This window comes from Formica exsecta, unplaced genomic scaffold (assembly GCF_003651465.1).
Source record: "Formica exsecta isolate Colony F162 unplaced genomic scaffold, ASM365146v1 scaffold72, whole genome shotgun sequence".
NCBI classification, from domain to species: domain Eukaryota; kingdom Metazoa; phylum Arthropoda; class Insecta; order Hymenoptera; family Formicidae; genus Formica; species Formica exsecta.
Window position 1 is genome coordinate 5,926,539 of NW_021853485.1, and position 14,642 is coordinate 5,941,180.

The 14,642-nt window shown below is 33.8% G+C and overlaps 1 protein-coding gene across 1 annotated transcript in view; it reads right to left on the bottom strand.

Annotated features, from left to right (window-relative positions):
- LOC115243376 (nephrin-like) overlaps positions 1-14,642 on the bottom strand; it is a 251,510-nt gene that overhangs the window by 216,989 nt on the left and 19,879 nt on the right. The gene's annotated exons all lie outside the window — the stretch shown is intronic.

The following is a 14,642-nucleotide window of genomic DNA, read 5'->3' on the forward strand; positions in this document are numbered from 1 at the left end:
GTATTTATATATATCTGAATTGATATGCTTATTTTCTTAGATTTATATAACATTATACACACACACACACACACACACACAAATCTAATATAAAAATAATTATTAACTAATTATAAATACACTGTTTTAATCTAATTGTATTATTACATAAATACTATTATAGAGGACATTTACAGCGATTCACGGAATTGGCAAATGTTTCGAAAAAATTAAGAAAAATTATTTAGAATGAAATATGTATGTGTATGTGTGTGTGTGTATAATCATAATTAATTAAAAAATTAAATTTATTAGACCTAGATTTTTGAAACAAATAAGTTTTTTGATAGAGTTGAAGTTATGGCAGATGAAAGAGATAAGAAACACGATGCGCGATAACTTCTTCGCCTCTGACTAAAGCAATTACTTGACAGTAATTAAGATCACTCGCCAGATTTAAAACTCACATTTATGTAAGTGATAAATATTACACAATAAATACTCGCTTCATTTTTCATATATATTATAATTTTCTTTTCTAGTGTGTTAATATTTTTAAATTATTTATTGTTATTAATCATTGAAATATAAAATTGCCTGAACAATCTTTTCGTGTCCAAGGTAATATTTGAAAATCACACAAAAGTTTGTTTTATAAGTATTGCTTTAATTCGAAAATTTATCGATAATATAAAATAATTTAATGTGCATACAATTTCAATGCTTAAAGTGCGTGAAACGATTCTATCTGATTCAATGTCTGTATTAATGAGAGTCAAAAATGACATGTATTTCGATAAAAATGTTACAGGAATATAAGCGGATTTCAGTCAATACGCCAAAACGGCCAGCATTTCGATAGACACACAAATTCACCGTCGTTTCAAAACGGTTTATATATCTTTCAGCAACAACGTGATGCATTCATCGTAATCGCCACGGGATTATCATAAACGAGCACATTAAGCGTAGAGAGAATACTAAAGCCCTCAAAATGGATTTCGCCTTTGAAATGTTCAAATAAATACGACTGAATAATGATCGATAGCCAAAAGCACTAATCCAAATGCATTTGCCATTGTGAATATCGTTATTGTTTCAATTTGTAGTCATGAAATTTATTAAAAGCATTGCAAGAACACTATAAGTATATGCCTGAATAATGTTTTAACTCTTTCACTACTAATTTGTTTTTTTCCATGGAACACATATGTCTCATTGGTAATGAAAGAATCGAAATTTATAATTTGCCTATTAAATTCTCTTTCCTTCTTTCTCTCTCTCTCTCTTTCTATAATAAATTTGTACAAATAAATAAATCAAAAATTTTTTTAGAAAACAAATTTATCATTTATTTGTTAGATAGCCTGAAAATCTCGAGCGAAGCAAACGAAAATATTTCATCTTGACCCACTTTGTAAACAGCGTGCATCGCAGGCGTGACGAAAAACTTTCTTATCTCTCTGATGAGCTAATTTGTGTTATAATCACTCTGGTTTCCGAATCGCTCGAAACGTGCAGCAAACTTCGAGCGGACGCTAACGAGCAAGTCCGTCATTCGTAATTAGCGCTTTCCAAAACTTAGTAGGAAACGTCGACTGTATGTGCGATTACGGGAAAACGCGAATAGGCATGAAAGCCCAAAAGGGAATCGCTTTGTCCAGATGTGACTATGAAGTAGCTCGTTAAATGCGCGCAAGTAGGAAACTAATTACTGTATTAATTGACCGGTTGTTATATAGATGCAACTCGTTGAATGAAACAGTTACAGTTTGCGCGGATCTAATCGCGATTGCACATACGACAGTTCGTCGGTAAAAAGCACCTTTATACGCGCGAATCGAATCCGCGTCGCATTGGAATGCACGCTCGCTGATATTTTCTGATATTTTCGCTGTCATTTGCAATTAAGCCGAGGCAATATCTCTCTCTTGAGTAAACTTAAATATGACTTTGTGAGACACAAGTCAAAAGATATGGCAACAATGCTATTTTTTCTCGCGATGCAAATAAAACTGGCATGTATTGCGACATAAATTGCATAACGGCAGCATATTGTGATTGAAGTACAACACTACGACAAGCTCAATTAATAATTGCTTTGTATATTAGCCGCAATTATTTTACAGTGTTTCTTCGTCTTACACAATGCATTTTTCAAAAAATGCAATTATATTTTTTATTTTATTAAACGATGTTATATAGTTTTAAAATTTCCACGCGAGTTATATATAAATAAATTTCCCTAGCCATCTCTATCTGTTTATCTCTCTATCTGCCCTTTCAATAAAGCTCATACACAACATCACGCTGTCACATCCAAGCGTCATCGCTGCGGTCAATTCAGTAAACGGGAATGATTGCCAATTCGATATATATGCGAGCTTGATATCTCTGATCAAGACGACACCGAAAATGCAGTTGGGCACGCGCATGCCAGCTCGATGCATTCGAAATATGCGAACGCGGACGCAAATGCGAAAACATATCCACAATCTGGATGTTATCTCACCGAACGAACGTGATAGGAAATCATGGACATGACGTAGATAGAGAAAACATATGCGACGTTCACATTCTTGAATGTCGAGGTATAGGACATTGAAACATATTATTTGAAATGTATCACTTATATTAAACACATTTTTATTTTAATTTATATTTTTATAAAATCATAATTACAGTTAAAATCACAAATAATATTTGACAATTGTTAATAATATTAAACAATTGTTTAGAATTACGTTTTTCTAATTTATTTGTATTACGTTGAAGATGATACAAAGGAAGGACTGAAACGTTCGTAATCATTTTCTGTACGATAAATGTCGAAATTTGAATAAAATATGCGGTTTAACTTCCGCACTGGCTCTTACTGGCCATTTTAACTGTAATTATGATTTTTTAATTTAAAAAAATCTGTACTTCTTGATTTATAGAATTCTATAGAAGAGAGATAATTATTTATAAACTTTAAAAATATTACAATATTTAAAAAAATTTTTATATTTTTAGTTATTTTCGTCATATTGTTATTTTTGTATCTCAATCATATCAACATCGCATCTTGCATCAGTTTATCTGTAACAAATTTTGATATATTATATAACAGATAATTACGGCAACAGCGAATCTTCGCGATATTCACATTTTGATGCTGTAACTTTGCATGATCGCGAATGGCGGTGGCTTTCTGATTACCGAAGGTAAACGTCATTAATTCTATTTCAGGCAGCTTGCATTTATACTTGCATATGTATACATATGTATGAATGTTCACGTATGTGCAAACGAAGTAAATTCATACGTTCCGCTATGCCACATTATTAAGACACGCGAAAGATAGAGCCCTTTAACTCGCGCGTTTCTAGAATGTTCACCGGTAATTCTTCCTTTATGAGCTTAAATAAAACATTCGAACATTAAATTATTGCGTCACGCTATGTGCTTGAGAAACCTAAGAAATTTTCGCGTTTCGAAATTTCTGACGAAATTGAAGTCAGTCAACACTCCTAGTTTTATTCGACATGTAAAACTCGAATATTCAACAAATGAAAATGAATTACGTGTATATGATCAATTCAAATACATTGTTGCATAACAATATTTTAAAATTAATCTTTATTAGAGGATTAAAAAAAAGGTTATTAAAAATAATATAAATATCATTAAATAAATACTTTTTAATTTTATTGTTTTATTTTAAATAATATCAATTGTATTGTATTGTTTTGAATGCTAATTTATGAGGTATCATACATATATATCGCGTATGTAAATATACTTTTTCTAAATTGCATAAATATATTTTTTTCTAGATCGCATGACAGATAGCATAAACATAATAATTTTGATAAATTTTAATCATAATAAATTTTGATCTGTCAAACATGTTTTTCTATAGTTAGGGGAGAGATTTTGAGATTCTAATTAAATAATTTTTAAAGAAAACCAATATTTTTTTATTTATTGACGTGAACATTTTTGATTCGCATCAACTGATAGATGGGTCGATTGCGACGTCATCGTGCGTAAGAAGATCGTATCTCAAGCCAAAATCTCTCTACGTTTCAGATTTTCTGATTGAAATCTGGAATCGGTTAAAAGACCCTCTCCGGGATACGTCGATTCCTGATCGCGATCCATGAAAGCAATAGCGATCTCCTACCCATCCGATTCGGACGGCCAAATTATATTCAGATAATTTGACTCCCTCCAAATCCCACGTGCGGTCGCGTACGAAAAGATCCTGACGCGTGCACACCTAGGACGTCCTAGGATCCGAAGGAGACGATCTTACCGAAGGGTTTTACTTCGGCACCGTCGACTTCGTAAGCGCTCCCAAAGTCCTCGCGGTAGAAGGCGATCGGAATCCTGAATCCGGTAAAATCAGCGAGGCGAAAACGCTCGATACGAGAAGTTCGAGCTCTCGGTTTGCGAGAAGTGTGAGAGAAAAGTAGAAATGGCCGTCGGAGAAGTGGAAAAATAGCAAACGTTTGCGCGCGAAAGGAAATAAAGGTGTTTGTAAGAAAGAGAAAAAGAAGAGAGAGAGAGAGAAAGAGAGAAGGGAAATCTAGCAATCGAACACAACCGTTGTACTTCTCGTTCTAGATTGTTCTGGCGTTGTTCTTGGCTAACGTTAAGTTTCTTGATGGCTATACATTACTCGTCATTGTCAAGCCGCTGTATCGCAAGAATACGTAGATTGAAAAAAAAAATCAAAGAACTCACATTATCGTCACTGGACATTCCATTCCAACATAGAACGCAATTATTCGGCAGGCGGACCGTTTGATCGTTCCGATTAATACTACATGGCTTTTCATACACGCATCGCTTTGTCCTGTTTTGCTCGGGTCTCACTTTTCTGAGCGCCTTTGTGCGCGAATGGGAATCGTTCAACTATTAAAGCGAGAAATTATTTTCGATTTTTCGTTCAGATTCCAATAATTGGAGTCTGGAGCAAATACTTCTATAGTTTAGCTTTTTCATCGCAACTTTTCTCCTTAGTCAAGTTATTTTAAACTGACAAATATTTTTAATGGCAATATTTTTAACTGACAATATTTTTAAAACTAATTAGCAATGTGCATGCTGTGCAAAAAAAAAAATACATTTGAATAAATACAGATGCAAGGGAAGAAAAGAAGCGATTGTTAAAAATATTATTTGTAATGACCACATTCTCATAAATATTACATACATTAATATTACATAATTAGATTAGCAATGTGCATGCTGTGCAAAAAAAAATACATTTGAATAAATACAGATGCAAGGGAAGAAAAAAAGCGATTGTTAAAAATATTATTTGTAATGACCACATTCTCATAAATATTACATACATTAATATTACATAATTAAAAGTGTACAATGTATTTAAAGTAATATATTTTCAAACTGATATTAAGCATAATCTCGCAACCTAAGTTCCTCATTCATATGTAGTTCACATTTTGCTGTCAGTAACATCATATATCCAAAAATATCGCTCCATTTTATACACATCCTGTATTAAACCAAGGGAAAACTTGAGAAGATAAGCTGAGTTTGCAATATCGAAATCTACAACGTTAATTCCACTTGAGAATTTCTCGACAATCCAAAGAAACTCGCGACTTTCCGTGCGTCGTTTCCGCACGATGCGCCGAGTACGACAACGCAAAGTTGTATCATCCTACAAACATCCTCGTTAGAGAGTGCGAATCCTCGGGCGGGAGCTCCTTAACTTAGCAGTCGCAGGCGCGCGCAAAACTTGGCGAAAATCAGATATATATTCTTCGACTGGAAGTGGCGCGATACTCGTCATTATCACGTACGTCGAAATTGTCGTAACACGCAGCGAGAACACGGATAAACTGCTCGTTCTGAAAGGAGTTCGCCGCGATGCGACGAGACAAGACAAGACGCGATATGAGCGCTTACTACTTCTGTTGCGCCCGTCAAAATTTCCAGAGTTCTGCTAACTCCAAGGACTTATTCTTTATACAAGTAGAGCGAAACGAGTTTTATTCCTGTCGCATGACTTTTATTGCCGGACCTATGTGATCCCAAAGCCCAAGAATAAATGATAAACGTACGAGTTTCTCGATCGAGGCGAGGGTTTCCTGTCAAAGTTACAGCGACAACAAAAATGAACTCGCAGGAAATCAGGCCGGTTAGAAAACCTTGCATTATTTGATACACATTTCTCTCTTACTATATTTTTCATAGCGCTCTATTATTAAATGTGTTAAAAAGTACTGAATAATGGCATATCTCGCATATTCGGTTTAGTTCCAAAAATATTAATATAATATGTTATTTCTATGTATCTATTATTATCTCTTTCTGCATTTTGGCATATTTTAGTAAAATTCTTGCACTAATATGATTTTAAGAGATGAATAAATATATACAGATATATGATAAAAATCACTTTGATTCAGCTACTATTCAACGACATTAACTCGTATGGCACATGCATTTTATGTTATCACGAGAAAGAAGTGAATATATGGTGCAATGAAGCTTCCATAGCTGAATGCATGTTCGCCACGCGTTACGATCCATAGAAATTTTTGCGAACATTACGGCAGCGTTCGATCATAATACGCTTGTATGGCCCGGAAAGAACGTAAAGACGCGTATCGCGAAAGCGAATGGGCAATCGATTACCATAATACAGTGATTCCGGTGCATTCGACGAAAATTCCGGTGTATATCGATGAACGAGCTGTCGATCTATATAAGGAATCGATTGAATTGATGTATACGATATACGGACCGCAAATTTAACGCAATTTCGCGCTATTGTTTTTCCTGAGCTTCGGTCATTTTCTTCCATCTCGAAAAATCATTGAAATGAACGAAAAAGCGTATTATTAAAAAATAACAACGTAAATGTTCAACTTTTTAATCTGTGCTCATTTCATTGTTCACGATGCAATTACAAGGGATGATAAATTCATAAATGCTCTTTTAACAGTATCTTTTTAATCCGCATCGATTTCTGCCTAGCAGAAAATTTTAAAATAAAAATTTCAATATTATTAAATCGCAGTACAGTAGGCAAAATTCAAATTAAACTTATCCGTCAACATTTACCCGAAGCTACGTACGGTATTATAACCGCAACGGAATTCTCATTCTGCGATTAGTGCTCTTTCTTTCACTCTATTTCTCCACACATAGTCTGGCGATAACCCCGCTATAAATTGAGACAGATAGATCTGAAGGCGCGTATCGAAGAACCGAATGGGCGATAGATTATCATAATACGGCGATTCTGGTGCATTTCGCGCGCTCCGACTGCGTAAAACGCGAATTCATGCGCGGCCAAGCGCGATTTAAGCCGTCACGGTATTTACGTCCGCTTATTTGTATCGATAATTCGCCTGCCCACATTTCCGGCCGAGCAAACATTATTTCCGCATGTGATGGCCGTCGCATATAAGGTAACGGCGATTAAATGATATAGCGGAATACGAGACTAACGCGATTCGCGAAACAATGAGACGATTTTTGGGGGAGAGAGAGAGAGAGACAGAAATTTTTTATTTATGAAAATCTCCATACAAAACTCAACAATATAATTCGTACATGTAAAATTATAGAAACACGCTCAGAGGATAAAATTATACAGCTATCAGTTCTTTTTAATAACATTAGTTGTACGAATAATAGAAATATGAAATTATCTGATTTTATTTTACACCCTGCCAGTGCAAAAATTTGAGCAAATTTAAAAGCCTTTATATTTTTCGATCAAATCTGTTATATAAATTATTTTTTTTCTACCGTTGTTTTTAGTTACAAACAATAAGCAAGTATATTTAATTGAAAAGATTAATTTCTGAATATTAAACTCAAAGTATTAAATTCATTTTCATATACATTAAAATTAAATTGATCTAATCATATCTCTTTAAGAAGAAATAAAAAATTAATTAAATGTCATCTAATTTTAATTAATATTTATTGGAATAAAATGTATATAGCATTTTACCACAACCAAGAATTGATTTTGCATCAATAAAGGAATTCTGTCGTTGATTATACGTAATGACGTGAATTTTCGTCATATTGCAGATTTATGTATGGCATATCGCTATATCGTACACTATGTATGTTTTCCCATAGATATCATTATACGCATAAAGTACGAGCTTGTGAATAGTACATGTCCTCCCGTACGTTACACGCGCAGTAGCCGAAGACATTTCTCATTGTCACGCGGATGTTCTCGGACCATCGAATCCGAGGGTCGCTTTTCTGTTTTCGCAGCTCTTGGTTCCCCTTTTGCATCTCGCCTCCATTTCATATGATTTCCGTTTTATTCTAGACGGATCGCATTATTCGGGCAAATCAATTTTCAAATCGTATTCATGAATCAAATTTATCGGTGTCCAGACGTGTTTCTCAGCTCATAACGCTATAACGATCGAAAGAAGATAGAAAATATTTTTCATAATTTGATAACACACATACCCAGTTTCAGATTATTTGACGTTCATACGTAATTGAATATTTAAATCAGATTGAAAACTGATGATTTTCAAAGAATAAGAAAATAAAAAATTCGAATCTTTTTTAAATTTTATATTTAATTATCCGATTCTAACATTAAATATAAAGAGAACACAATTACCCACATAATATATACCATCAAATATATCCGAATTTTCCAAGTATATGTCACGAGTTACAGGAACATTTCAAAATAGTCCCGCGGGCAGAAAAAGAGCAAAGCACATTTTTGTGGAATACGATTGCGAAACGCATGAAATGTTATGAAATTTTCGACGGTTTCCGTATTTTATTTGACCTGATTTCCGCTGGGGAATCGGTGCAGAGGAACCAGGCAGCAAATGCAATTCTTAACGTAATGCGGAAGTTGCGTGGAGGTAAAGTCGAAGCGTACGAGATCCGATATGGTTTTCTCGACAATAAAGTTTAACAAGCGTCACGGCAGTTAACGGAAAAATATTTTTGAAATATTTTTCTCACATTGATATCGGATTGAAGATTTTCTATCGTTTACATTAATAGTAAAAATCGAGCTATTTAGAATTTAAAAGAGATCACTTATTTTATATCTCCCCAATTTTTCAAAACTTTAGCCTTTTAAATTGTTAATCCGTTACTTTTGTTGCAATGTAACATAAAAGGTACGAATATTAATTTATTAGAAAAATAAACATTTTTAATCACAATCCATTTGCAAATGATTTTTTAAAGTAATGGAAACCGTTACAAATTTTTAAATTATGCTATTTATTCAACTAAAAACGTAAACTAAGTTTTTTTTAATGATATAACGCTTATTCTATTAAAGAGAGCTCCACTTTACAAAGACTTAATTTATACGAGAAAGGTAAACCCGATGAGATGCCTGTAAAAACATTCCCGATAAACAGCCCTTTTACTAAAGAAGAATTCCTCGCCTGCGCATTCTCCTTCGAACTCAGCCCTTAGAACATTCGAGCAAGAATGGCGTAATAAATCACCGGATTCTTTCCAATAACTGCCTGCACATCGATAAGAAACGGAATAAAATTCCGCCTGAGAAAGCGCGAGGATAAAATTAAAATATATATCCTGCGTATTAATAAATTTTTCTCCGTTGAATAAATTTTGCCGATAACTAATAATTCGAAACTCGTTCTCGCGTAAGCATTTATTTTATGTCGTTCACTTTTTCACGACTTCATTGTCGACGTGAAAAGAATTAACTGTTATAATAAATCTCAATGATTAATTTTAACTATTGCAGAATTAAATCTGTTATAATAAAGAAAAAGGAAAAAAAATCTCATGTCATTATTTGATGCTTTAATTGAAATCGAGAAATTGAAATATTTATGAATTGAGAGAATTAGCGACATCGTTTTCAAAAAACATGACGTCATTCGTGAATTAGGTAATGCGTCAATCAAATCGCTTTCGCCTGAAAAAAAAAAAATAATGGTGACGCAACGGTGAAATCGACGACGGTTCGTCGATTTTCTCGACAATCGCGGTCTCCAATTATGTCATTCTTGTGCTCACTTCTCGCTAAATTCTGACATCTCATCTGTCATATTCACAAATAGTTCTCTTTCGACTGGAAACCTCGCGTATCGCTTATTGATTCATCGAAATCCTTCGAAAACAAAATTTCAAATGCAAATTGTTATAAACGAGAAAAAAATGCAAAAAATACGCTGCAATTTCCTGAATTGTTAGAAAAATAGAAGAAAACGAGAAAAAATCTGATATTTTTAAATGATATTTGCATTTTTGTATATATATAACGTATACATAGTGTTTATTATATAAATGTAACATGTATACAATAGTGTGTACAATAATAAATTTTATTATCGCGTACTAGATTAAAAATTAAATACTGTTTTGTTATTTCAAAATTTCAAAAATTAAGTTCTGTTATTTCAAAATAAGAAAAACAATATTGCTATTTTTATGCGCGGGCACAATTATTTTTATTTTTTTATATAGGAAATTATGTATTGTAATTTGTGCATCTGTATTATATTTGCATTTTACCAATTATATTGAAAAATTTATGGGTCAGAAAGAGAGAGATATATGTATAATAGTCGTATTAGCTTATTATGTATATCTTAATTATGCTATGACTACTATGTGCAACACAGTTATTCCAATCGTAGTCCAATTATGGACAGTAGCAGCAAACATTTGCACTTAATGGGAAACATGGTCTCCCCTTTTAATCAACGAGATTACATAGAGTTCACAGAGTTCAGAAACTACAGCAGCAAAGTTTTATCTATAAATTTGGTCCTTATACCTGCTCTGCTTATTAAATCAACTTCATCACGAATGACTCCGTTGAATCACGGTCTTGGTTCCTGAGTTATTAATCTTTATGTGAAAGAAGAGATTGCAATATCCAAAATGAGAATCATACTGAAAGCTACTTTTATAAAAGCAGTACTTAACTTATTTGAAGAAAATATATAAGGAAGAGAGAAGAGAGAGAAAGAAATTACAATTTATATTTCCCGTCTTTATAATATCCTATTTTATTCTATGTTTTCATAAATAATATGTATAGTCTTTCACAACACATTAATGATTTTAATATATAAGAGCAATTTCAATGAGAATAAATTTCCGAACACAAGATAATTGCTCTTCACTTTTTATTCAACGAAATTCTCTCGATTTATTAACATAAATAAATCAAAAAATAAAGAAGTGTTTGCACTTACAGAAATATGATTCAACAAATTAAAACTTATCATATTATTATCAGGAAAGCTTCTGTCTATTGTCTTTTGCTAAAATGCATCTTTCTCGCGGGGTAAAAAAAATGACAATTCTCTATTCCGACGTCACCGACGAAAATTGCGATTTCCTTGCTCGGGAAAATGCCTTCAGCCTGATTTCGCGAGGAAATGCGAGTAGCGCTGCGTGTAACGCGCGCAAGACGAATCCGCGTATTGGGAGATTGAATTCCTTGCGGAATAAGTAATCCTAGGGGCGAACAAAGAGAAAATCAGGAAGCGAGGAAACGGTAAAGCGGGGACAGTCGTCTCATAAGCATCGTTTGTCGTCGCGGCGTGTTCACCTCGAAATCACGCAGACAAATTCGCACGAGCTCGCACTGTCTTCGAGCTCGCACTGTCTTCGAGCTCGCGCGCTATCAAAAGCATTACGTTGTATATTAAATCGAGCATTACGGCGAATGTCGCGAGAACGGAATTTTGCGAGATAAGCGCGCTCACGTTCGCGAGTTTTGAGGAGTTAAATTGCTCGGAAAATGAGTAATCTCGCGAATAATGGAGAATGCCGGAAATGGAAGGAGAGAGAAGAACGCCGGGTAACGTAAACATTGTGCTGACTCGAGTTTAATCAGAAGGAGCCAAATGAGCCTCGGGTCAGCCCTCGGCAACCGGGCAACAGGATTTCGTCCCTCTCTCTGTAGGAATAAGGAACGATCCCATAGATACTGCTCCCTACTAATTCGTAGTTGCCCGAACCAGATCGAAGAAGGACTGAATAGGGGAGAAGAGAGAAGGCATCCACCAACTTGGAAACTTTGGGAATTGCAGCCGACCTACTTTCATCTTAATTGATAAGAAGAAAAGTGGTACAACTTTTTTCATCCAAGACATTTAAATCGATCATTGTTCTAGACATTGTTCTAGACATCTTCTGTAGATTTATATTTAGATTATATTTATTTTATAGTTAGATTATATTTATATAACAATAATTAACGAGAAAAAGAAGATATTAAAAAATTGCAATAAAAGTTTACAAAAATTTAATGCAGCCAAATGAGCCTCATCAAAAGCGGCGAATAAAGTTGTACATTATATACCTAATAAAACTACTTACCGCGATTTTTTTCCCGATTTAATAAACGTATTAATAATTATTTCAAATGTAAAGAAATAATTATGATCAGAAACATAAAATTGTCAGGAAAATTTGTATTCTTTAAAACTATAAAGAATATAAATAATTAATAATACAATTGATAACTTGAGATGCTTCATAAATATTAAACGGGCAGTACAATATTTTAATAATTTAATATAACAAATTCATTTTAAAAAAGTGTCATATAACATATGTATTTTTAGTCGCGCGCATATAATTCAGAAAAGGTTAAAATTGCAATTATGTAATCCATTGTGTTATAAATGTAGTTTTCTGATTCTCCTATCGAATAATATTGCATTATTCAATACAATTATTTAAAAAAATATTTGACTTTTTACGATTTAACACATTGTTTTAATTTGTCAAATAAAAAATTGCACGATTTTCGGAGTAATTGAATATTTATTATATAGCTATAAATTTCTTCTGCTAATAAAACCTATTAAAAAAAAAAAAATTTTAATTTACAGTAGCCTCTATGATGTTGTTTTAATTACGATATATAATGCAATCAGACTAAAATAAATCTTTTTTAATATACGAGAAAATAACGGCGACAGGGAATATACGTAATGCATTTATTGTAGATGAACTCGATGCCTAATTACATGTCGTAAATATCAACGTCGAACTTCCGCGCAGCTGATTTAAGCAAATAAATTCGCGGTATAGTGCGCGAACTCGTGGAAATTAGCATTTTGATGATTCCGGTTTTAAATGTCCATAATTGATTAATCACCGCTAATGCAGAGCGCCGGCGTGCGCGTGTCGTTATCCCTTTTCTATGTAAATTCCGCTGACAATAATGCAGTAACAGGATCTGTTTATTCGACTGATTACGAGCGAAACAAAACAGCTCGCTGATTGGTGGTTTTCCCATGTTTTCCCGAGTAAAAAGCAAATCTCCTCGGCGTAATTGCAATCACAATTTACATCGATCGTTTGCATTCACAATGTAATGAAAAGCTCGTCGATATTTTATATATTATGCGTTAAATCTGTCATATATGCGAGAATATAAAATAACAATTTTACATCATTAAAGTCGTAGTTTATAAGTTCCACACAAATTTCGTTGCTAAATATATATGAGCAAATACATATTATGTGAATATGCTTAAATAATGGATACAAAACAAACATATAATGCATACTTACACAAACGCATTGAAACGATGTTTTAATATTCAATTCTAGGTAATCATCAATCGACAAAAAATCGCTCTATATCCACACGGTTACATACGAATATTTAAACAATACGCCACCGTATCAGGTCAGGAAATATCATTGTAGCGCAACAATTCTCATATACTGCGCGAGCTTGCAACAACTTCGGAAACATCCGCCGTGAGAATTATCCCCCGAATACAACGGCGGACCCTCGCCGGGACATACCCAGTGCGAAATGCGAGTTTATGCTTCATAAATAAACCGGCAGATAAAGTCGAGAAAGAGAGAGCGCGTATGCGTGTGCTTTCTTTAGCCGCGAGTAATTCCTGGGTATTCACTTTCGAGGGGGCACCGCGACTCATCTGGGTCACGCGAGATTCTTCTCGCGAGCTGCAGCGGCGAACCCGACGGAAACTTTTACCCTTAATCGTGCCGTATCTCGCGCGACTACCTCCACGAGCATGCAACAAATCGGCTTTAAGGCGTACGCCATTATAAAACAAGCACCGTGCTGTATCCGGCTTGCGTGCGACCGATGCAACCGCCTTATTACTCTCTCTCTCTTTCTCTCTTTTTCCAACCTGATCTTTTGTATGTGACTTTTTAAATATAGAATGATTTAAGAGTATGTGGAAAAAATTGAAAATTTTGCGCTTACCAGAAAAAGATTATCACCGAAAAGTAATCGCGGATCTTAATAAAAATCGCGCGGGCGACAACCGCTCGAGAATGAACAGCGTTGAATAAGAGAGATTGAGAGATAAACTAAAATATTTTCTGGTTTTATCCACAAGTTATCTCTAATTTTTTAAAGTAGTTTTATCTTCACTCACGGTATTAAATTTTTTTTAAATTTATGCTCACATTTTCGTGTTTACTATGGTTAATTAAAATTAATTCAGGGCAGGAGTTTCATTACACGTTGCTAAAATTAATAATAATAAATTACAATGAATATAACTTCACTCACTTTTTTTTAAATTTATGCTCACATTTTCGTGTTTACTATGGTTAATTAAAATTAATTCAGGGCAGGAGTTTCATTACACGCATTACACGTTAATAATAATAAATTACAATGAATATATATATAT